The 25,400-nt window shown below is 51.8% G+C and overlaps 2 long non-coding RNA genes across 8 annotated transcripts in view; one reads left to right on the top strand and one right to left on the bottom strand.

Annotated features, from left to right (window-relative positions):
• The window catches only part of LOC123612063 (uncharacterized), a 200,867-nt gene that overhangs the window by 170,438 nt on the left and 5,029 nt on the right, over positions 1-25,400 (top strand). For 3 of the 5 annotated variants that reach the window (XR_012511919.1, XR_012511920.1, XR_012511922.1), the window contains 2 exons: positions 15,542-15,745; positions 18,296-18,597. This is a non-coding gene — a long non-coding RNA (uncharacterized LOC123612063). The remainder of the gene's footprint in view (positions 1-15,541; positions 15,746-18,295; positions 18,598-25,400) is intronic. The other 2 variants (XR_012511921.1, XR_012511923.1) reach the window with 2 other exon arrangements.
• Positions 5,041-25,400, bottom strand: part of LOC105079004 (uncharacterized) — a 90,406-nt gene continuing 70,046 nt past the window's right edge. The window contains exons 2-7 of one of the 3 annotated variants that reach the window (XR_006719231.2): positions 16,704-16,834; positions 11,343-11,474; positions 11,005-11,232; positions 8,932-9,089; positions 6,860-6,936; positions 5,041-5,247 (exon numbers count right to left, since the gene is read on the bottom strand). This is a non-coding gene — a long non-coding RNA (uncharacterized LOC105079004). Of the gene's footprint in view, positions 5,248-6,859; positions 9,090-11,004; positions 11,233-11,342; positions 11,475-16,703; positions 16,835-25,400 lie in introns of all 3 variants that reach the window. The other 2 variants (XR_836221.3, XR_012511917.1) reach the window with 2 other exon arrangements.

The raw sequence follows: 25,400 nt of genomic DNA on the forward strand, positions 1-25,400 counted from the left end.
CAGGAGTCTGGGGTCCTGGACAGGGCTCAGCTCTGCTATCTGCTGGAGACCTTGGCTGGCGGGAGGCAGCCCCTCCTGGCGTTCTCGTGGTGGCCTGTGCAGGTGCCCGGCCAGGGCCGCTCAGGGAGGACAAATGGGATACTCCCCTCACCCTGTGTCATGTTGAAGAGACGCTTGTCAAAGGGAGTGGGGCAGAGCCCAGCACCCAGCACGCAATGGGATGGTGTATTCGTTTCCTGTCACTGCTGTAACAGATCACCACAAACTTAGTGGTTTTAAACAACACCAGTTTATTTTACAGTACTGGAGGGCAGAAGTCCAAAATCAGCCTCACCAGCCTAAAGTCAAGGTATTGGCAGGGCTGTGTTCCTTCTAGGAGAAATTCATTTCCTTGCCTTTTCCAGGTTCTAGAAACTGCCTGCACTCACACTGTCACGTCACCTTTCTATTGCTTTGACTTTCTTGCCTCCCTCTTGTGAGGACTCTCGTGATGACGTTAGACCCTCCCAGTTAATGCAGAACAATCTCCTCATCACAGGATCCTTAACATCATCACATCTGCAAAGACTTTTTGCCTGTGAGATAACATTGTCACAGGTTCCGGGATTAGAATGTGGACATCTTGGGAGCTATTATTCTGCCTGCTAAGTAGGGCAATCACAGACAAGCTGGCATAAGGGGGTGACATTCTTGATCCTCCTGCAGTCTCGCGGAGGGACCCATTGGAACCGTCACCCTTGCCAAGGAGCTATCTTCTCCTGACATCTTGTCTGTGGGGTTGAGCACCAGGAACTAGGGTGCGCTGGCTGGGTGAAGGACCCTTTCTTTCTGCCTGCTCTCCCAGCAGCCCCTGGCCAGGCAACAGCTATGACCTCAGCTCAGACTGACCCCTCAATTCCCAGAGTCCTCCTTCACCCTCTCCCAGCCTGCTCCAGATCCAGCCTCCCAGAGTGCTCCTCACTGACTCGGTTCCTTCCCTGTCATGGCCCCACTCCCGGCCTCAGAGGCACCGTGGGCTCCAGCCTGCCAGCGCGGGCCCACCCGCCACCCAGCCCTCTCCACACGTGTGAAAACCACATGCATTGGGCTCTCTCCAGCTCCCCACAGAAAAACCTCACTGCGAGACCCAGAGACAAAGAGTGAGGACACGCACAACTGTGCAGGCCAGTGCTGGGGGGTCCACGGGGACGACGGGCCTCCCGGATGCTTTACTAGGCCAAATTCCCCAGCACAGTCAGCACCACATCTGGCATTAAGCTGGAAATTCCAACTGCTCTCCACTGCTAAAAAAATGTGTCAAATCTTCCCAGAGACTTCGTGGAAGTGGGAAGCATGGTGGGGACAGCGGTGGGGGTGAGTGCTCACTCCACAGGCCCCGAGAGCTTTGGGGAAATCCAGATGTCACAGTGTGTCCACAGTCCTCCGGCTGACGGCTCCCCCAGCCTCCCTCCGCTGCGCTCCCTGCCCCGTGAAAATTAAAGATGCCTGGAGCAGGAGGGGTACCTTTCTTCCCCCAGGACCCATGAGTCTGGCCATGGTTGTGTGTGTGTGAAACTGTGACTTTTTTTCTTCCTTTTTTTTTTTTTTTTTTTTGACAGGGATTGAGCTATTTTCTCCTTGAGAGAAAAATGTTGACATGCCTTTGGTGGATCGTCTGCCCAGAAATTCCCAATGCAGGAAGGTGTGCTCTTCTATTTTCTCTAATGCACATGCACACGTGTACACCTCTCAGAGCCCCAGATCTCACCAACCCTTCAGGGCCTCCCCTGTACTTCTAGCCCAGCCCCAAGCAGTGTGGGACAGGGGTTCCACAGAGCAGGGCCTGTGGGTCCAGAACAGGCTCGACCGCTTGCTAGTTCTCCATCTCTAGGCAAGTGGAAGAGATTCTTGTTACGGCTGTGAAAAATCACCACAAGCTGAGTGGCTTAAAACAGTACAGATTTCTTCTCTTACAATTCTGGAAGTCAGAAGTCCAAAATCAGCCTCACTGGGCTAAAGTCAAAGTGTCAGCAGGGCTGGTTCCTCCTGGAAGATCCAGGGGAGAATGTGTTTCCTTGCCTTTTTCAGCTTCCAGTGGCTGCCTGTATTCCTTGGCTTGTGGCCCCTCCCTCCACCTTCGAAGAGCATCACTCTCATCTCAGCTCTGTCATTGCATCACCTTCTTCTCTAATTCTGACCCTCTGCATCCTCTTGTAAGGATGCTCATGATTACATTGGGCCCACCTGGATAATCCCCAGCCTAAGAGGGATTTAATCAATCTGCAATGTTCCTTTTGCCATGTAAGAACATTCACAGGTTCTGGGGGTTACCGGAACATAGTGGAGGCCACTAATGCAGTCTTCCACAGCAAGTGTCCCTTTCTGTTCCTCACCTGTAGCTCCAGAGGGTCAGTCTCCACAGGCCTCTTGCAGCTCTGATGCTAAAAAGCTAAGTGTTTCTGTCTCACTGGCCCTCCGATGAAATAGGCCTCGCCCCTCTCTTCTCTACACATCGCTGAGTCTCTGGGACTCATATGGTCTCTTCTGTTTGTTGGAGGGGATCCCTGCCTCCTCTGCATCCAGCACCAGGAATCTGACACCCCAATCTGGGGCCTTCACCCCTCAGTCTATACCTGAGGGGCATTCTCAACCGGTGAAGAATTCATTCCAGCCCCAACTTAGTTTAGGATCTGAATTTTGCCTTTTTCCAAGGTGGGTTTCTCAACTGCCCATCTGTGTGCCATGGGGGTGAGAATCCTGGATCTGATTCAGGGGTGTTGGGTTGGTATCCAAGATGTTTGAATGAGAGCAGCAGGGATGTGGGTACTCATTCCCAGCAGTGGTCCTCACTGGCTCATCCTCCCAGAGCTCAGGCCACTCAGTCACAGCGTGACCCTAAAACTCCCTCACCAGGGAGAATCAGAGAGGGATGACACTGACCCAGCCTGGGCAGTCCAGTGGGACCCAGTCGGACAGGTTCGTGTCCTCGGAGGCCTCCCGAGTGAAGTGCCTCTTTGGGCCAGACCGTCCTTCCTCCTTCCCTTTCTTTCTTCCTTTCTCTCCCTCCCTTCCTGTCTGGCACAGTGCCTGGTTCCATGTCAGGCACAGGATACAGAGCTGGAAGGGTCAGTCCCTCAGCCTGTGAGAAGCCACTGGGGAGACAACCATGTAAATATCCCCTCCCCAGCAGTGTGCCGGGCACTGGTCCCCAGAGTTCCCAATGTGGGAGACAAATGAGGCTGCCCAAGGTGTCAGGAGAGCCTCCTGGGGCTGGTGATGCTGCATTTTACACCCTCAGACACACTAAAACACCAAGTCCACCTGCACATACTGTGTCAGGAGAGGCAGCCATGCTTCAGCTCATGGTCTTCCTGCTGCTTGATATTTTTCCATTCTCCTCTCCTGGATAGCTCTGACTCAGGTGCCACCTCCTCCAGGAAGTCTTCCCTGAAGTCTGGGGAGGTTAGATCCCCTCCTTGATGCTCCCATCACCCCACAGAGAGGCTTATCACGTCCAAGTGAGGAACTGACTATCCTGCAGTCAAGAGAAAGCTACGGCCTTAGAGGGGCCTAGAGTGGGAGAGGGGCAGTTCTGGTGAGATGGCACTGGGCTCCACTGAGCCTGCTTTTTAAGAGCTGAAGGGCCCCTACAGAGCACCCAGTCCATCCTCTTTTCTGGGTGGTGGCGCTGGGACCAGAAACCCCCCTTCTGATTTCAGCCCTCTGCTCTTTCCGTGACCCATTCTGTCTGGGTGCCATGACCACCTCGGTGTCCACAAGTGCTTGGAGAACTGACATGAGGGGAGTGTGTACGGGGGACTTGAGCCCACCAGAGACAGGGGTCCGGAAGGCACACTGTAGGTTTTTTTTAATGGAGGAACTGGAGATTGAGCCCAGTGCATGCTAGGCATTGAGCATAACCACCCCCACTACAAGGCACACTGTGTTGGTGCTACAATTTGGCCATGTACTGCTCTAACTCCAAAGGTGGTACCCAGGCTTCACATTACCCCTTCCATGGCAGAGATGCTAAGAGAAAGACCTGAATCTGAGTTCTTGCTCTGCTTCTTCCTACCTATGTGACCTCTTTGAGCTCCTATGTCCTCATCAGCAAAATGAGGATAATAATCAGATATACCTTTGTTTTCATGAAATAAGATGATGGGAAGTCTGCAGTTCTCTGGCACACGGATATGCCCCTGTCCGGTGACTCTGTTCTCTCTCACTGGAGTACCCGCCATTCCCTCTTCATGCTCTCATTCTATGAGCTCAGACCTCTGGAATCGGGAAAGCAGCCTGATTAAACTGATCCACACTAATTCCAGCCTTAGCCCTCCTCAAAGAGATTCTGATTCATTAGGTCTGGGATGGATGCCCCAACCCATCATTTGTATTAATCTTTATGTTTTTAATAAATATCCTGGGTGATTCTGGTGTTTAGCCAGGTTTGGGAGCCTCTGGAATAAGTTATGGTGGGGTTTTATTTTAATAAAGGCCAACCAGTGCCCTCAGAAATGGGGGTCTCACTTAGAGGTACCTTCACATGGCCCCTGGAACCACAGCAAACAGGACCCTCTCGCTTCCCATGGGGAGGGTGGCATTCCTCCAGAGCAGCTCTGTAGGAAGGGGTGGGGGCCAGCTGTGTCCCCTCCTGCAGCTGTTTCAGTGCCATGGCCCTGTGGAAATCACTGTGAAATTCATTCTCCACATCTCCCAGAGCTGGGCCAGGTGGCTACTGGCTGGAGTGGCTGGTCCCACCCAATAAGAGGCTCTGCGAGCCAAGGAAATACATCCACCCACCTCCGTTCAGCACGGGGCTCCCCCCGAATCCCGCCCTCCTGGGCCAACAAGTGCTTTTTGTCCCAAATCAACTCATGCCTTCTCATGGGAAGACTTTTCTTCACTCAGGAAGCACTCAGCCCTTGCATGTCTGCAGGTTCACTCAGGACTTTTGGGCTCTGGAAGTTGGTCGTGGCTGGATTCTGCCACCTGAGGCCTGGGACAAAGCTGGCTACAAGTAAGGGAGGCAAGAAAAGCTGCAGATTCACTCATCCCTGAGAATGACAGCGGGCGGGGGCTTTCCCTGCAGCGGGGAACTCAGCCTTTTTATTAGCTGCCCGGAGGTGCAGGAGCAGGGGTTTGGCCGAGGAAGAAGGGAAAGGCCCAGAATGAGCGCACTGTCCTTCGCCAAGGACACAGCACTGTTGACGTGGGAGAGATGGGCGCAGCCTCTGGATGGAGTCCACGGTGAGGAGGAAATGGTTTTCACTGAAAAACAAAGTTGAAAAACAGTTTACTGAAGGGAAGAGAAAGAGGAAAAGGGGGAGGGAGGAAAACCACCTCAAACTGTCTGATCATCAAAATCACCTCGTTGGTTAAAAATACAGATTCCAAAACTCGTTCCAAGTCAATAAAGTATTATTCTTGGTAGCTCTGGGTTACTTTTCCTTGTGGCTTAAAAATGTAGATCCCTTGTCAATGATACCACAATAAAGCTGGGGAATAAATTAAGCTACATGTAAAATCAGTTGAAGAATTAAAATCAGTTGCACAGCAAGACGTTTTTCAGAAGGGACTGAGTGGATGTTGAGGAACGTGAATTAAATCATCACCTTTCTAAACTGGACATCAATATTTGAACTTGAAAAGTTAATAATATAATCAGCTTTGATTTTTTAGTTAAGGAAAATCTGGAAATAAAATGAGAATCAATCTTTTAAAAATGCAGATTTTCAACTTACGTGGCTTGGAAGACCCCTGGGTGGATAGATAGCATGAGTGAGGGGAAGCCGTACCTTATGGAATCGACAGTTATGTTTCCAATTTTATAATTAGCTGGGGGCAGGAGGGAGAAAAGGAGATGCAATGGGATCTGGGAAAAAAGATCCTAAAAACCATTTCTCTCCAACCAGTCGTGGTCTTCCCTGGATGACTGTTCCGTTCCTTTCTTTCTCACTCGCTTCCTGCTGAATGGTCTCCACTCACCTTCTCTGTTCCCATCTCTTCCTGCCACCTGAATAGTGGAAGGCTGAATATGCAAAATGTTCACATCCCAAGCCCTAGAATCTGTCCATGCCACCATATATAGGACTTGGCATGTGTGAGTAAATGAAGGATCTTGAGATGGGGAGATTATCTTGAGTTATTTGAGTTGGTCTAATGGAATCACAGGGGTTCTTTAAGAGGGAGACAGGAGATCAAAGAGTAGAAGGTGATGGGATGACAGAAGCAGAGATCAGAGTGATGCTCTTTGAAGATGGAGGAAGGGGCCACAAGCCAAAGAACAAAGGCCGCTACTAGAGGCTGAAGAAGGCAAGGAGATAGATTCTCCCCTGGAGCCTCCGGAGGAACTAGCCTTGCTAACAGCTTGACGTCAGCCCAGTGAGACTGATTTTGGACTTTGGATCTCTAGAACTGAGAGAATAAAGTTGTATTGTTTAAGTTACTCTGTTTGTGGTGATTTGTTACACAGCAGTAAGAAAGTCATACACCTCCTGACCTCTGCCCCATGCACCCCACCACCCAGCCCTCTTGGCAATGTTGGATATTTCCCACACTGCTCTTTCTTAAATCTTGTGTCGGCTCACTCCCCTGGTGGTCCTCCCGCCTCTCAGATCCTCTTCCTCTGTCCCCTCCTAACACTCTCCTACCCCACCTCCAATGTGGTCGTGTGCCCCAGGGTTCTTTTCTGAACCCCATCTCCTCTCATTCTCTACTTTCTAGGAGTGTCATTGTCCCAGGGGTGACCCCAAATCAAGGCCATGTGCTCCACTCCCTCATATCCAACTGATGAGTGGGCCTCCTGCTCCCTCCACAGAAAATCAGTATCTCCATCTGAAGTGCATTTTCCACCTTCCCCACCGTTAGAAATCTGGCTCACCTGTTCATCCCTCAAGGTCCAGCTCAAATGTCACTTCCTCCAGGAAGTCTTCCTTGTCTGTCAGGCCATATGCTTTTCTTTAACAAAAAAATTTTTGTTAATTTTTAAACTTTACTTTTTAGAGCAGTTTTAGGTTCGCAGCAAAATGAAACAGAAAGTACATATATTTCCCAGGCAGCACTTATTTTTCATAGGCTATCGTGTGACCAGCTTTTATCGGCGTTATCTTATTTAGTTTACTTAACAAATCTGTGTGGTAGGGATACATTGTCTTTCCTTCCTTCTTTCCTTTTTTTGGTCCAGGTTTACTGAAGTATAATTGACAAATAAAAACTGCATTTATTTAAGACATACAACATGATATTTTGATATATGTATGTGTTGTGAAATGATTACCACAACCAAGCTAATTGACACAACTGTCATGCCACATATTACCTTCTTTTCTTTGTGGAAACAATTAAAAGCTATTCCTTTAGCAAGTTTCAAGTATATAATGTAATATTAACTACAGTGACTGCGCTAGACAGTAGGTGTCCAGAACTTATCCATACTGCGTATCTGAAACTTGGAACACTTTGACCAACACGTCCCCATTTCCTTCCACCTTCCAGCTCCTGGTAACCACCAGTCCATCCTCTGCTTCTGTGAGGTGGACTTTTTAAACTTCCACATACAAGTGAGATCACGCAGAACTTGTCCTTCGGGGTTTGGCTTATTTCACTCAGCGTGATGTCCTCCATGTTCGCCCACGTTGTTGGAAATGACAAGATTTCCTTGCCATATGCTTGTTAGCTGTGCCCATCGGTTGGCCCCAAGGGATTGTGAGACCCTTAGGAGCAGAGATCAGCCTTAGACACTCAGCACCCAGCACAGTGGGATGGCTGGAGTTCTAGAACACTCTGCCTCCCTGCAGCCTTGATATCAACACCTGACCAGGTGGTAGAAACTGGCCCCAGTCCCTCTGCTTTTCTCTTGTCTTCTGGCTCAGAGTAGGCTGCCACAGCAGGGTCCCCAAAGGTGTATGACAACAGGGGTCAAGTGTCCTATCTGGTGCCTGTGGCCCAGTGGGGGCTCACAAATGGTAACCTCCCTTCTCTGATGGGGACCCTGCTAGCCTTTTGGCCTCTGGAGGGAGTCGAGGTGGGTTTATAGTCCTTCTAGGTATTGTGTTTCTGTTCCTATTGTCTCCCCAGAGGGTTTATTAGCACCATCTAGCATAACCGTCCCAGGTTTCCTAGCTGTGCTCTGCTAAAAGAAGCCAAAGACTGGGTTTCTAGCTCTGCTTGGTCCAGAGAATTGATGGGACGGTGACATCCTGGTGGGCTAGCCATGGGGAGGCAGTGGGGACGAAGAAAAGTGACCTAAAGGGGAGAGTGAGCAGAGGGAGACAGAGTTAGGGCTATATGGGCCAGCTGTCCCTCCTGCCCAGAAATTCTCCTTCCTGAACAAAATCTTGGAGGTTCTGGTATGTAAAATAATAGCAACAACAATAATTTTTTAAAATCATTTTGCCCTTGGTATATAAGTAGGTGTATGATGACTCAAGAAAAAGTTAAAAATTCAGATAAGAAAATCCAAATAAAAGCAAGGGGAAAAGAGGGAATCTAAAATTATCTCACAACCAGTCAATGTTTTGGTGCACATCCTTCAAACATTTTTAGTGAATTGACATATTTTCAAAATCAGATTTTTTTCTATATTTATCAGCTTTTAATTTTTCTGTTCACTCTGCTATAAACTTATTTCTAGGTTATTAACTGTTCTTCAACAGCATCATCTTTTAAAGGGGGCATTGCGTTTTATTTTCTGGATGGGTCATAATTTACTTAACCAGTCCCCTCTTGTTGGACATTTAGGTTGCTTCCAGTTTTTCAGGCTTGTAAATACACAGTGAAGAACAACCCCATGGCTAAGTCTTTACACGTGTTGCAGGTATGCCCCTAGAATAAGTCTCAGGAATCAACTCTCTGTATTAAAGGATGCTAGGTTTTGTTTCCATCCCTGAGCAGACCCCGGGGAAGACCAGGTGTTTCTGAAGGTCTTGGCGCTGAGCCTTGCACGCCACCCACCTGGCCCAAGTCTGCATGTTCCACGTGCTCCAAACCATCCTCCTCTCTTCTCCCAACCTCGTCCCCAGGCTGTGGGCTCACCTGAGAGAATGAATTACACCTCCCAGCCGGACATGAGACCATTTGTCTTATGCTCTGGAATCCTGAGGAGATAAAATCTGGGCAGAGAACATTTATGTATTTAATGTACTTCTTGGCGGGCTAGCCCCAGCCCTTGGAGATCACCTTTCTCCAGACTGAGGTTAAGAGTTTACAGGGAGGAGGAGCAGATCATGAGGTGCAGAGCAAGCAGCTCCAGGGCTCACCCCGTGAGGGCCAGAGGGGGGACCACTTTCTCCCCACCTCGGGCCCCAGGCCCACCCCAGCCCCAGTTCCAGCCTCCCAAATCCTGCCTCCCAACCTGGGGCGCAGGAAACGCCAAGGGTCCCTCATATAGTTGAGCTGGCCGCCAGGATTCCGCTCTTCAGAGAAGGAACTGGGTTCCGAGCAATGTGCCCACAACTCTCCTGCCATGAGAAGCAGTCTCCCCCGCTCCCACTCTGGGGCCCAGACACCTCCACAAGGCTTCTCTCTGGCTTCTGGAGCCCTGCTCAGGCCTCTAGTTTGTCTGAGTGCGTACAGTGATCCCCTCTCTGGGGCTCTATCCTTGTTTCAGGCTCAGTGCCCCCTGAGGGCCCTCAAAGATCCAGGGTTCTCTTGTGCTCAGACAGCCAGGACACCCGTCCTAACCCCACCTACCATCTGACCGGTGTATCACATCTTTGACTTTCTTCAAATTTGGTGTCTCCCCACTTTGTGTGAGGCGCACGGGGCTCCCAAACCCCATCAGATCACCAGAGGGGCTCTGTAAATGAGCAGGGTCCGGGGCCTCCCACTGGAGACCCAGACTCTACAGGTCTGGTGAGGCTCCCTGGAAGATGCACCTTCACAAAGGGTGGTCCTCCTGGCTCTACCCACCAAGCTGTCTCTGTGTCCTTCATCTCCACTGAGGTGGGGAGGCAGGGCATTTGGTCCCTCGGTCAAGCAGGCCCAAGGTCAGGGGAGAAATGAGAAACCAGCGGGCTGCAAGGCTGCTTCCTCAGGTAACCTAAGTTCAGGAGCTTTGGCAGCCAACCAGGCCTCTCCTGGCAGGGGGATTTGGCCAGGGGCGACCTGAGCAGCTGCACAAAGCCACCCTCATAGCCTCTCTGGCCATGAGTCCCCAGGCGCTCGCTTGCCCGGGACGCACAGGCAAGCCTCTGTCAGCCAGGCCTGCAGGAGGCTGTGGCCGGGAGAATCAAAGCAGCCGTCCTCTGGTGCTGCGGACACTTCCCCCAGAAGGCTCTAGAAACAGCACACCGGGTGTGAGACGGGGACTCTGTGGGCCAGAGGTGGGTCTCTGCAGACAGAGGCCCACACACGGCCCCTCCTGTTCTAACGCCACACCCTGCCTAAGCCCCGGGTCCTCCCTGTCAGCCCAGAGGACTCAGGTTGGCCAAGCCCCTTCAGGCTGCTGCCCCTCCCCTGCCCCCAGGCAGGAAGCTGGGCCCCCTTCTTTCTCCACCAGGGCCTCGTGGGACCCCTAGGACTGAGGAAGGCGGTGTGATGAGCCAGAGGTCCCTGTAGGACGTGCGGACCCCTCAGATGCCCTACTTTGTTCCAGATTCTTGACAATAAAAACAATGTATTAAATGTTTGTTCAACAAAACCCATTCTCTAGCTCAGCCGATAGCAACTCCATGCCCTCAGTTGCTCAAGCCAAAACCTTGGCATTCTCCTTGAGTCTTTTCTCTTAGACTCCATGCCCTATCCATCAGAGGAGCCTGTCAGCTGGATTCCAACTTATTCCAGTGCCCAACCACCTCTCACCAGTTCTGGTCTGACATCTCTTGCCCAAATAATTTCAACAGCCTTCTACCTGGTGTCACTGCTCCATGGAACAGCCAGGGGACAAAGCTAGGTGGTGATGGAGGCCATGGCACTCACCCTTCTGTGTGTTAAGGACCCTCCTGTCCAGATTTCATCTTGGCTGGTCTTTCTTACCAAGAAAAGCAGTTTTGTAGTCATACACAAAATGAGAGACCTTTTGTATACCTGTGCAAAGTATCACGTATCCCCCACATTCTTCTTCAGCTCTCTTGTCCAAGCCAGGATTTGCGAAATCTACCATCCTCACAGAGACTCCTCTCCAGCTTGGGGACTTTGAGCCGTGAGCCAGAGCGAGAAACTCAGCAATCTGGGGGTGCCTCCATGTTGCTGAGACCAAGGCCAGTGGAGCCCCAACATTGCAAGGCCCTGCTTGGAATGTGCTGTGAGATGATTCTGCAACAGATATGATGATGCAACAGCTGTGCATGAATGACAAAGCTGAGCCCCTTCCTCTTGGGGTCCAGAAGAGAGAGCTCCTCCTAGGAGCTTAAATCAGGACTCACCTTTCTGTGAGACCCCAGGCCCCGTGCTGGGTGATGTGGGTAGAAACAGGTTTTTCCTGGGACTCTGTAGTGTGGCTGTGTGCCTGTGTGTGATGACACATCTTGCCCCGCATCCCCCGCAGCTCCTCCAACCTGGAGGTGACAGTAACCAGGCTCAGCCTCTCCCCGCCAGTCCTCTGACCCCAGCCCCACGTCGCATCAAGGCCGAGCCCTGCAGTGGGCCTCAGAGGGGAGCTCCCCCAGGGTTGCTTTTATTGTTTTTTAATTAAAAATTTTTTTCTTATTCATTTAAAAAAAATTGAAGTATAGTCCATTTACAATATTACGTCAGTTTCTGGTGTACAGCATGGTTCACTCACACATGCACATATATGTATTTTCTTTTTGCTTAATCTGGTTTTCCAAGCCAGCACCACCAGCTGGACTCCCTGGCTCTAGCTGAGTAGCCCCACTTCAGGGCTCAGAGGAGCCAGGCCACCTTGTCCAAGTGAGGACTTGAGGCGCAGAGAGGAGAAGGCCCCAAGCCCATGTGGCCCAGCAGGTCCACGGCAGAAGGGGGATCAGAAGCCAGAGCCACTTTCCAGCACAGGCCAGGCTGCTGAGAAAGGGGTCAGGCAGGGAAAGAGGGAAGAACTGGCGGCTCTCAGGCTGGGGTACAGCTCTCCTCACCTCCAGCTTCTCCCTGAGGGCTGCTCACATCCACTCCCTGTCAGCTGAGCCCCCTCTGTCTTCATGAGCCCCCGGGTCCTGCCAGGGGCCTCCCTATTCTGCTGCTTTGTGTCCATCCCTACAGCTCCCTCCCTCTCTTGGCTGCTGCCTTTGCAGGCTCCAGGCAGAGCTGGAGGGAGAGGGGTCTGTGCCGGGCTTGGCCAGTCTCACTTCCAGCCAGTCAGGCTGCCCTCTCCTTGACAGGCTTCCTAGAAGGCACCCCTCCACCCTTCCCATCCCCACCCCCACCCCTGCTTCCCCTCAGCCCTGACTCAGCCCATAAATTACCTGGGGATGGTCGCTGACTCAGCCAGGAAGCCCAGACCCCCTCCTCCCCATCCCCAGGCCTCAACCCCACAGCTGGCTCTCATTCCAGAATGCTTGGTCCCCTCCCCTCAGGAAATTCCTGGAAAATATCAGGCTTCTTCGAGGGAGATCTCCTAACCACAGCCGCAGCAGGGAAGGGAGCCACTGCGGCCTCATCCATCATCCTGCCTCCCAGCCCATGTGTCTTTGTGGGGCTGAGCTGAGCAGTGGAGATGTCGGTCTTCATCAAGTGACAGGCACCTGGCCGTGGCAGGACCACAGAGGAGGGAGGAGAAGCCAGAGTGGGGTGGGGCAATCAAGGCAGGCTGCTAGGAGTTGGGACTAGTCCTGGGTCAGGAAGGACGGTGAAGTTGATAAGTGGAGAGCTGGGAAGGATGCTCCAGGCCCAGGGAATGAATGGCCTGAGCAAAGGTACAGAGGTGGGAGACAGCCCAGGACCTATGTGGGTTGAGGAGGGAGCTGGAGAACAATCAGGCAGAAAGGGTAGCCTGGCAGGGCAGCCTGGGCAGATGAAGCCAGGGCCAGGGCCAGGCTGAGGACTTTGTGGTGGATCTCTGGGGCTCAGGAGCATAGGAATGGGGATGGGGGTAGCCCAGCGATGGTTGAGGAGATGAGTCTGGAAAGAGGTGACTCTTGACCAGCAAGCCCCAGGGAACACTGGTCTCTGCAACATCCAGGGACCTCCTTGGGCTCCCCAGGCCTGCTCAGGGCTGGGGGCTCGGGCAGGGCCTCTGCATCATCACACTCCAGTCAGATGGCAGAGGCAGGGCTCCCGCCCTCAAGGAACCCAGACTGAAGGTCATGGCCATGGCATCAGGGAGCACCCAGTCTAAGGGAGAGACAGACATCCCAGGCCCTTGCTCCTTCCTCTGGACTCGAGTTCCCCTTGAATCCCTTCCTTGGAAACTCTATTAGTCTGTGACGGAAAGCCAAGTCCAGTCTGCAGATAAAACACCTCTTTTTTTTTTTTTTTTTTTTTTGGCTGCTTCCCCTCAGACAATAACAACTTTTTAAAGTACAAAAATTCCTGCCCAACTTCCCCCCAGGAAGGATGGCAGGGTGATGTGGATGTAACCATAGTAACAGAGTCACTGAGGAGAGAAACAAAGTAAGCTGGCAGACACACCAGGGTACTTTGATGGGAAGCTGTCCTGAGGCCCCCAGACCCCAGGGATGGGACACAAAGCCAAGGAGCTGTGGGAAGGGGGTCTGCTGAGTTTCTAACATTTAGTCACTTTTCTTGGGAATAGCAAGCCTGTAGGGCGTGGCGGGGAGTCAGGAAGATGTGGGATCCGAGACAGAAAAAGGTGGGACGGAGCCAGCCAGAGGAATCAAAAAAAAAAAAGAGGGAAAGACAAGGAGAGGCAGAGTGACACAAAGAGGAAATTCCTTGAAAGCAAGGATTGGGTCTCAGTTCATCGTGTATCCTCAGCCCTAAAGCTGGGGAAACTTCTTAGTAAAGTGTGCCCCACCCCATCCCCTACCCGGGAAGGTGTTCCTCATCCAGGCTAGACTAAGTACTTCCACAGGCACATCTGCCAAAGCCCTAAAACATTATATGGCCATTCTTGCACTGCCTGTTGGGCCAACCCGCCCCACTCTGGACCCCCAGCTTTGTTCACTGTCGCATCAAAACACCTGGGCTTGGGGCAGCCCCTCCCCTCACTGTTCAAGATCAGAAAGAAAGAGGGAAAAACTGTGGGCAGGAGGAGACCACACAGACCCACCATGGGATTTGGCCTTGAGAGAGGCTCCAGGGCCCTTGCCTCAGGGGCCTGTCCTGTTCCTGAAGCTTGAGGGGGTGAAGGGCAGCCAGGGAGCGGAGGGGGTTGCGGGGGAAAGGGCAGTCAGGGAGGGGCTGGGTTGGGCTGGCCGACTCCTGCCTCTACAGAGGTACAAGGTATGGACGGGCTGGAGAGGTTAACCTCTGTGGGCCCCAACCCCTGAGAGGCACTGGGTCTACTGGCAGGGCTGGCCTGGTCAGGGCAGGAGGGGGGCATCCTGCCTCATTGTTACTGGCTCAGTTGCATTTCCAGAAATTCTTCCCTCCAGTAAGAAAAGGAAAGAGAAGCCTGGGTAGCCTCTTGGGCTGCCGGGAAAGGGGTGGGCAAGTGGGAACCAGAGTTCCCAGAGCTCTCATGGGCCAGGCTGAAGCACTGGGGCCTCTTGCCTGGGCCAAAGGGTCGGCTCAGCTCTGGGACAGACACTGGGCCCCAGCCAGAGGTATCAGAAAAACTGATCAGTAGAACCGCAGCTCGCCACGTCCATGCCAGCCAGGCCGTGTTCGCGGCTGCACGACAGAGGCAGGAAGAAAGAAGGCCTGGTTATCACTGGGCTTTCAAAATTCTGCGACTAGGGGAGATCAAAGCTTATATTTGATCCAGAGTAGTTATTTGCCCCCTCTCCTTTTCAGTGTCTAGCTCTATACTAGATCTTGATGAGGAGACACAGGAGGAATTATTATTATTGCTGTTGTTACTCTCCCAGAATTCCCCCTAGTGTGTTCTGCACAGCACCAGCCTACAGGAGTAGTCCTTTTTAAAAAAGGCAGGTTTGCAGAACTCAGCACATCAGTTACCCACTTAAAGACTCCCAGGGCACAATGCAAATATTAAAGTCTCAAAGAAATCTGAAGAGACCCAATTAACTTTGTTTAAACCAGTGTTTCTCCAGCTTATTTGACCATGGAACCCTTTTTGCATGCAACACCATGAAGCAGAGTTCCCAGAAACACATTCTGGGGAAAGCTGCATTAAAGCTTTTGATGCATGATTTTCTAACTTTGTTCCAGCCACGGTGTCCCAGGGGTGATCTAAGGCAAAAAGAGGAAATGAGCCAACTGGGCTCTGGGTCTCCGTCCCAACCCAATTCAACCCGCAGGTCCTGTATTCTGCCTGAATTGGCTTTCCAACAATACATTTTTATTTGACAAAAGGGCTCTGCTGCTAAAACCAAGTTTGAAAGCTATTGTTTTATGGTTTTTCATGAAAATCTGAAGAAAAAGAAATAGGCAGAACTGGTTGGGGGCGGGGGATTTAGAATTATAAATAGTGAAATTTATAAGGCATTGGGTTAAACAGGACAGGGACGCAGTGTCTGAGGAAATCAACTAGTGTGTAAATCTCAGAGTGCCCTGAACAAGTATTTCTAACTCCATTTTACAGATGAAGAAAGTGGGACAGGAGGAGTTGAGCTACCTCCCCAGGACTCTAACCAGATACCTGACCGGGTATCTTGCCATCCTTCTCCAGTACCAGGGTCAGGAGAAGGGCTCATACCCTCTGGAGGCTCCGAGTTTCAAGGAGGAGGTAAAATTTGCTCACCAAAGAATGGCAAATGAAAGTCTAAGATCCACTGCAGAAACCAAGGTACTGTGGTTAGCGCTGAGGGGCTCAGAAGAAAGGGATTTTAGGAACAAGGGGACCCAAAAGCCTTGTCTTTGAGATCTGGAATTGCCCAGATGGCCCAGAACCTAGCACGATTCTGCTATGTGAAAGCTCACATCTGTCTTCAGTTCTAGAGATTTCTTAGCCATTGTCTCTCTGAGTAGTGACTCTCATTCTTTCCGATCTCTCTTCCTGGAATTCTGCATGGCATAGATTGGACCATCTCATTCTGTTCTCCTCACCTCTCACTCTTCCTCATTTACCACTTATTTACCAACTTGTGCTGCATTTGGGGGGAATTCTCAGATACCCTTTTTTAGCTCTGTTTCCCCACTGAGTTTGAAATTTCAATGATTATTCTTTTTCTTTTCTTTATTTTATTTTTGTCTTTGGGGAGGGAGGTAAGTAGGTTTATTTATTTATTTACTTTAATGGAGGTACTGGGGATTGAACCCAGGACCTCACGCATGCTAAGCATGCACTCTACCACTGAGCTATGCCCATGCACCTCCATTCTTTTTCTTTCAGAAGTTCTACAGTCTGGCTTTTGAAACTCAAAATCCAAGAATTCTAGCCTATTCTCTGAGCCACTGCTGGAGTGGACGAGGTCAGGCTTCCCACCTAGCATCCTGGGTCTGCTGCGTCCAGCCCTCAGCGGCCTCCTGAGGTCCCCTTCACTAGTCCGGGGGCCATGGAACACTCACATCCTCTTTATGTGCCTCAGAGCCAGCTAGCTCCAGGAAGTGGGTGGAGCTAAGGAGTACAAGAAAATATTGGGGGGAAAGTCTAGTTAATATATAAAACAATATTATCCCACCATATATCCCACTTACAAGGTAGATACTACTGTTACCATAATCACGATGGTCATTGTTGTTCTTCTCCCTTTCCACCTAAGGTAGAATGTCCCTGTCCCTCTCCAAACCCTTGGTTTCCTCACCTGAGGCTGTACAAAGCAGCTGCATTTGAAATTTGACTCTTTTTTTCATCAGTCTTTGAAGCTCCTCTTCTGCTTTCTCCGTTTCCTTTTCCTGGTCCAATGAAGGGTCTAGGCTGGCAGAGGCCTGGGTCCTGATAACAGCGGAACAATGACAGCAGAAGTCCCTGAGCGAGGGCGTGGGAACCAGCCGAGCTTATGGAGAGAAGGACCGGAAAAGGGGAGGGGGAGACCCGACAGCTGGACAGGCAGACACGTCCGCCCCAGCCTTGCCCTGGAAGCTCTGCTTGGCGGTGGGTGGAAACCAGGCTGTTGCTCTTGGACGGTCCCTCCTGGGCCATTCATTCATTCAGTGGCTATTTACTGGACACCTACTAGGTAGCAGGCCCTGTGCCAGGAACAACCCTGCCCCTCGGGACTGTCCCTTCAACTCGGCAAAAAATATTCAGGACCGTGGCTTCTGGGCTCACACCACAGTCCTGCGCAGCAGAAAGGGTTCTGACTGACAACCCTCTTGACAAATCAGAAGCTCAAAAAGGTGCCCTGCGCTCTGCAGGGGCACACAGCAGAGTGGCCTTCACGCCCTCTTCCCCCCCGTGTCTGGGGAGACTGAAATCATCTGGACATCTTGCCTGAAGGCAGCTAAGAGAGATTGATTTGCCACATTTTGTGGCCTCCCATGTGCTGAGGGAACAGCTCTTACTGTGAACCTTTGTGCTGGAAGCTCTGTCTGGCAATCTTCCTCCCTACCACGGAGTTACTTTTTTTTTTTTAAGGTATGCCCCAAATTCACCATGGAAATTGCCCAACTTCCAAGTAAAAAGCCACTGGGAACCTTTTCCACTTTGCCCAAGTGGAGAAAAGGTCTGAAAAGTTTGGTGAGCAATTTTTCTTGGAAGCGGCCAGCTGCAAGCTTCTTAATCTGCCTACACGAGCTGGCAGCTAGGTTTCCACTGGACCCAGTCTTTTTCTGCTTGTCTGGACTTAACAGGGTGTGGAAAGCAGACCCCAGAAATTCCTGATTGCTTCTTGGAAGAGCAAGCCCTTAAAAAGACTCGGGGCTTTTCCTTCTCAAGCTCTGATGACACTTGACATCATCACCAGGGCCTGCTCAAGGCCAGTGCATCCCGGAGCAAGGACATCACGTGCCTACCCAGAATGCACATGTCAAGGATCCTGCACCCGTACGTGATGCACACACATCCTGCACACGTACGCACCACACCTGGCTATTGTGATGTCCACTATATACAACAGGCATGCTGCACATACTCCACACACCACTGACCTAGAACACAAACTACTTCTGTGCTCTCGAGACGTGATTACCACATTTCACACACGTTCATGCCACACTTACACTACACAAACCCGCCTTGTGCATCAACATGTGTTATACACGTACACCACATTCACAAACACACACATCGAGGTACATTCACACAAATACACACACATATCACAGACATATTCTATTTTCCGATTAAAGTTCTCAAGATTTTCGTTTCCATTTAAACCCAATCATGTAACTCATCAACTCCCTTTGGCCTGTCTTTTTCTTTTCTTGACAATTTTTATGGATTTTTTTGTTTCAGGAAAAAAAAACAAAAACGAACAAAGCAACAACAACAAAACTTTCTTTCTTATTAGCTATAAATAAATGCAGCTGGGCATGCATGCATTTTTCAAAATGCCAGAAAGACAAATGGACCAAGAACTCAGATGTGCGGGTGTTTACCCTCCCTCTTCTTCCTCATGAACCTGTGGCTGTGCCTTTGTGTATACAAGGCCAAGTGGTGGATGCTTGAAGACACCTGCCTTCCATCTAGACATTTGGCCCTAGAGGAACACACAGAAGATTCGTCACTAGGACTGGGAGAACCTCTCTTCATGGAAGGTTGGTCCTTGCCCTCACCCTTCTGCCCATTGTTAGAAGTAGAGTGTTAGGAAAACTGAAGGTAGAAGGTGTGTGTGCCACACCCACCTCAGGAGGCAGATATCACTACTGGATCACAGCATCTGCCCCTCCCAGGCTGGACTTGGTGTCACAATCCTCTACCTAACCTTATCAGCTAGTCAGGGCTGGCAGGTGAACTGGGAACTGTTTGAGATCCCACAGAGCCCAACCCCCTCAGTTTATGGGTGAGGAAACTGAGGCTCAAAGACAGGGAGTGACCTGTGTGAGGTCACACAGCACCATTCAAGGTACTCAGCTCGGGGCTCCACAGGTGTGGCTGGTGCAGGCGCTGAGGGAGGAGGGGCCAGGCTAGGCATCCCGAGACACACTGAGCCCCTGTTTCCTTGCTGTCTTGGATGCAGCATCCCTGGCCCTCCACCCCGGGCCTCTGGCCTTCAGGATCAAGGCAGGGGAATGCAAGGCCTTCCGGGGTTCATGGATGTCAACCCCCTACAGTGCTCTTCCCTCCTCCCCGAAGCCTTCCCTGCCCCACCATGTTTGGTACCCACCCCAATGCAGCTAAGCTGGAAATGCCCCTTCTGACGGCCACGCCTTTGCCACTGCTGTGCCTCTGCCCTTCCACCTCCCCCTGCTTCCCGCCCATCCTTTTACACCCATCACAGATGTCACCCTGCCTTCCCCAAAACACACATGTGCCTCACTCAAAATCACCAAAACTGTGTTTCTGGGCTTTTCCCACAACCCTGATCAGGTCACTTGCTGTTGTCAGGAGGGTGAATGAACGGTGTCTGGGTTCTACCTCCTCAGTGCAGTGAGCTTTGGGCTTCTAATAACTAGAGTTCTCCTCTCCAAGAAGCAAACTCCTCCCTCCCACAGCAGCTCCCAGACAGCTCAGACCTGCTGTGGCAACTTCTGCTCGCCCGCCCTGAAAGCCCCTGGCCTGGCCCCGGCTCCTGGCATGTTGTAAGTGCTGAGGACATATTGACTGATGGGCCACCCTGGGATGCGTAGGTGACAGAGTCCTGCCCTCCAAGGGTTCCTGGTCAGTCCTACTCCCCTGGACTGCGCCCTAGGCTGGACACAGGAGGGCTCCCGTGGACCGGTTGCCTGGCCTCCAGACACTTCCTCTTTGGGCAGTCCCGTCCCTGAGGGCAACAGCTGCCGCAGGCGGCACTAATGGGGGACATTGGAGAGGCAGCTCCTCCCGGGCGGCCCTGTCACAGAGCCAGCTGGACACAGCGCCCCCACCTGTGCTGCCGGTCCAGCCTGGGGCGGGCATTGCGGCTGCCAGGGACATTTTTTCCCTGGTGGTGGGATACAGCTGCTTGGAGAGTGATGGGGGAGGGCGGGGAAGGTGGAGGGAGTGTGGGCCCCAGCATTTGAGTCCCATCACACCCAGACAGACAGATGCTGACACAGACAGATGTGCTATCACACTGGATCATCACACACCCACACAGATGCCCCACCCGATTACAAACCACACAATGACACGGCCACTTCCACCGGGAGTTTGGGCAAAGCCAACACTGGGAGAGGCTGGGATAGTTTTGGACAATGAAGGAGGAAAATACAGCCACCAAAGGCAGAACAGGAAAAACTCTGCCTTTACCAGTGGGAAAAGCCTAGGTTTCTATTGGTTCCAGCCTAGCTCAAACCCGAGACTTTAAGAACTGTCTTTAGCTTCTCTGGACCGCAGAGCCCAAAGCCTGGAGCTCAGCCTAGTTAGCTTCACAAGCAGCCCCATGAAGCACATGGTGGGGAAACGTTGCATTGGGACCCAGGAGGTCTGGGTCTCCAGGTTCAGCCAGGACCAGCCAGGCAACTGTGGAGCAGTCCTTTGATTTTTCCACTTCCTTGTCTCTGTACAAAGGGCCACTCCAATGTATTTTCAGCCTGGAAATTTTGTAAAAGGGGATTGGGGCAAGGTGAGATGAGGGGACAGTGAGGAATGGAAGCTTAGAAAGCGGGACCCTCTGTCTAGTCTGGGAATCACGGCACACGCCATAGGTGACCCCTTGAAGTCTTCCTAGAGAAAGGAAAAGACAGGTGGGGATGGAAGGGAGGTCAGGCCCTCCCTCCACTGGGCTAAGAAGCCACTTCCTAGGACAGCGTTCCCTTCCCCCACCCTCACAAGCCTGGCCTGGGTGAGCAGCCCCATCGGTGCCTTCAGCAGGCATGCCCCTGTCTGAGAACCAGACTCTGAGGCCCATGATGATGATTCAGTGAGATAACACATGGAAGGGACTTAGGTGTGCACCTGGCATAGTAAGGCTGGCCATCCTCATCAGTGGTTCCTTACCCCTACTAGTGCACAGCTCTCTTGGACTTCCAGGGACTTGTCTGTCCCATCCAAAGCTGAGATTTCCTCCGGACTTCCTCTCCTGGACCAGTCCCCCTGTGAGCAAGTCAGAGATGGTAGGACCACTCTAGACCCCCGTCCTGGACCAGTGTCCCTGGGGTCCTGAACTGTGGTTCAAGCTCTGGGCTGGGTTCCAGAGGCCCTCCTGGCAGCATCCTTGGCCCTACAAGCATCTCAGCCTCAGTGAAGTACTTGAGGGGCCCTGTCCTCTCTCTCAGGACCCAACCACATTTACAGATATTCCTGCTTTTTCATGGTCTGCTGGACATGGGATATGTTTTCAGCCCTTCAAAATGTGGTGCTGAGATCTATAACATTTGGTTTCTTCATCAATGTACAACTGAGTTATTTTTTACATCTATACAATGCTTCCTATGCACTTTGAATCCTTTTCAAAAACTATTATTCAGTATAACCCCCACATTTTATGTTAGCTTAAAATAAGTTTCGCTACACTTTCACCAAGGAAGAGTTTATGAGGGAAGTGCTAACGATCCAAAGAATTTTGCAAACTGTTTTTTATATTTACTATATTTTGAACACAATTCCAGATTATTCAACAGAGAGCTGCATTATTTTCTTTCTTTTTGGGTAAATTAAAAAAAATTTTTCAGTATAAGTGTATGTTAGATACAGCAAAATGCAAAGTTATTCAGTTTGATGAGATTTTACATACACACTTACTTAACCATGACCCAGATCAAGGTAGGGAACATTTTCAATACTCCAAAAGGTTCCCTCATCTCCTTCCTAGTCAATACCTCCCTTACTCTATGGGCTACCATACTGACCTCAATTATTCTAGATTGATTTTGCTTGTATTAGATTTGCATCTAAATGGATTCATCCAGTATATATACCCTTCTGTATTTGGCATCATGTTTTTTGAGGTCCATCCATGTAGTTACATGAATCAGTAGTTCATTCTATTTAAATGCTGTGTACATTTCCAACTTATAACTATACAACAGTATGTTTATCTATTTTTCTGTAGACATATATTTAGAAATGCAGACTAAAACCACAAGGCAATACCTTTACACATTTCCTAGAAAAGCCAGAAATGCAACACGCTGACCAATACTAAGTGCTGGTGAAGTTGGCGGGCCGTGTGGAGCTCCACAAAGTGGTGGGGGCAGGGTTGGTTGGAACAATCACTGTTTAGCTGCACCAACTTAGGCTGCACACACAGCTATCCTTTGACCCAGAAATTCCATCTTGGGTACCTGCCCAAGAGAAACGCGTGCTTATACCTGCCAAAAGACATGTACCAGAATGTTCATGGCAGCTTTGTTGATAATTCCATCATTGTGTAAATGGCTGTCAAGTTCTCCATTGTGTGAATGTACCAATCTCCCATTGCCCAGTATCAGTTCTAACCAAGGCTGATAAGCATCCTTAGGAACACACCTTGTATGAACTTAACAACTATTTCCTTAGGATCAATCCCCAGAAATGGATTGCTGAGTCAGAAGGTATGTACATCTTTTGGGTTTGAGACCCATATTGCTAACCTGTCCTCAGAAAGGATACATCAATTCTCCCGAAACAGATCACACGTGCCTGTGGTTGTAAGACTGTCACAAACCCCACAGTCACTCCCTGTTTAAATGTGCCATGGAGCCTCAGGCTTTCCTGGTTCCTGGCAGTGAAAGGAAGGAAGGTTTGGGGTAAACACACTGGCAGCACAATCACCACAGCCCTCAGAGCTGGGCACTGGGGCCTCAGGGCCACCACCTTCCTTCCACCTGCTGCGGCCAGAGTGTCTGCTGGTGCCGGCGGCCTCCCACAGGCAGAGCACAGGAAGTGGTGGCCGCCACACATCAGCGACCAGCTGCGCTGGCCCAGGAGTGCTGATGCAGGCCAGTCCAACATGGGAACGTCAGCAAGTGAGCAAAACACCCAGCACGTCCTCCTCCTCAGCCCTTCAGCTGGGCACTGGTCTCCCTCTGAACCTCTTCCAGATTGCCCTTCCCCAAATGCCCCGAGGGTGTCCTGATGTTCAAGCAGGCAGCGCTGTGTGAAGGGGCATGGGGGAGGAAGTCAGAATGGCCCAAGGGTTAAAGGTCTTTCCTCCTCTCTTCTTTGAGATCAGAGCCAGGTCTACCTGATACAATGTGAAGAACCCCAAGAAGTCCCCAACTTGGCCAGCGGGAGTGCCCGAAATGCCCGCCTTGTACTCCTGCCTTTGTGTTCGAAGCTGCTCCACCTGCCCATCCACCCAGAGCAGCAGAATCAGCAGGACGGAGGGAAGTTACGAGACCCCTTCCTCCTAGCGGGAAAGGGGAAGGAAGGGGGCAGGAAGCCTGCTTCCCCAAAGTCACAATTCAGCTGCCAACTGTGTGGGTCAAGTCAGCTATTCCAGCCATTTCATCCCAGTCAAGCCCTTTCTCCATGCTGGGAGAAGACCCAGTACTCAGTCTCTCCCAGGATCTTTCCTGCCAAGGGTCTGGCTTCTGCCAACCTACTCCCACCAGGGCAGGGACTGGGTGTCCGCAGGAGACAGGCTAATAATATGTGGCTCTCAGAGGCCAGGCTCAGGGTAGAGGCCAAGGGAAGGAGGATACAGGCTGAGCAGCCCCTACTCTGGCCTTCCTTCTCTGTCCAGCTCAGGCTCCTAAGCTCCCCCGAACCTCTGTCTGCCCTGAGCCCCTGCTGCCAGGATGGTTTGTGCCCTGATCAGCTTCCTCCTGGTCACAGAGCCACACGCGTCTGGAGCCAGGAGCTCTCGGAGTTCTCGGAGGCCACATTAGGTTCCTCGAAGCAGAGCCTGAACTAAATGGGGCATCCCTGTGAAAATGGTGAATTGCAGGGGTACTTTTGGGAGCAGGGCAGTGAGGGAAGCAGGGTGGGGCAGGGGAGAACCAAGGCAAGGATGTGGCCTCTAGCTGAAGCCTGATCCCGTGTTGCTCCAGAGAAGACTTAGAACACGGCGCTGGCCCAGCCTATGTTGTCCTGGGTCAGTCATTGGCTGCAGGCTGAGGGTGGAGGGGTGGGTACCTGGGAGGTGCCTGCCAGGACAGTTCTTCAAAGGAGGGGGGCACAGTGAGCCTTAGTGGCCAAGTCTCACAGCAGCTGGTAAAAGAATCTGGGTGAGTAGCCACTGTACTCTCCCCACTCCAGGCGGGAAGCCCACACGCGAGCAGCCAGGCACCCGCCCCCAGATTCACCTCAGCCAATCCTCTGCAGCCCCGTCTGGAAAGCACAAGTGCCTCGTCTCCAGATGAGCACAAGGGGGCCCAGGGAACAGGGGATGAAGGAACAGCGGAGCCAGGGCCAAACCGCGTGCCCTTATTTCTGGAACAGGGGCGTCTAACTGGGAGGCAAAGACCTGGGCCGCCCCTGGAATTTCATGCTGGCTGTGGACCGTGCACATGCCGGAGTTTAGGGAGAGAAAATCCCCAAGTGTCATGGAGTCTGAAAGGCAAGGAAACAAACTGTGATTGTCGCTCCTCACCTGGTTGTTCCCACAGTCACGTCACCAACCAAGTGGATGTGACAGAGACTCTGGGCTCAGGAAATGCCTGGGGCTAGGCAGGTTCCCCACAGCCACGCACTCTGTGCCCTCCTCCCAGGCTTGTAGGGGTGCTGGGCTGGCCTGGAGTCTCAGGAGAAGGTGCTTCCTGTCTTCATCATGGGGTGGGGCTGGGCCGGGGCTCTAGGCCTGAACCCTTCAGGCCGCCAGAAGACAGTACCCAGACCAGGCCACCATCTGCACATCCGACACGTCTGTGCATATTAGAAAAAGGCACTCTCGTAGGGGAAGACACACTACAAGACACTCCCTCTAAGCAGTGAACTTCAGAAAGGGCCCCTTCCTGAGGGTGGGCCAGCCGGCCTCCCCAGCGCTGCATAGCTCTGCAGGATCTCCTCCCCCCTCAACCAGTCAGCACCAGGGGACAAATCACCTCCCTCCCTGGGCCCCCAGAAACCGAGACCTGTTTCCAGGGTGAGAGAGGGAGCAGGAAAAGGCTGGAGTGGATGCCTAGGGCTCTGGAATCTGAACTAGGGCAGAGCTGGGGCAGCATCTCAATGAAGCTGCAGACAGATTCTGGGCCTCGAGCCAACTGTGCGCCAGACCTGTGAGGGGGACCCCAGCCGTGCCAGGAAGGTGGGGCTGCTCAAGTCAGGGCGGGGGTGCACATGTGTCCATGGAGGTACCCTAAAGGCAGCAGAGGCTGAGGGACATGAGGGTCCGGGAGGCACAAGCCTGAACCTCCATTCAACACGGTGACACCCACTGAGCCCTGCCAGGAGCTGGAGGCATCTAGATGTGCGTCTGAGGGAGCGCGCATCTCGTGCCCTCTCCTCAACAACAGCCTGCTGTGCGGACTGTGGGAGGTGTCTGTGGAGGGGTCCTCCATCAGGTCCAGTTCCATGGACCTCAGTCCCTCAATCCTGCCTGCCCGAATCACCTGGG

This window comes from Camelus bactrianus, chromosome 15 (assembly GCF_048773025.1).
Source record: "Camelus bactrianus isolate YW-2024 breed Bactrian camel chromosome 15, ASM4877302v1, whole genome shotgun sequence".
NCBI classification, from domain to species: Eukaryota; Metazoa; Chordata; class Mammalia; order Artiodactyla; family Camelidae; genus Camelus; species Camelus bactrianus.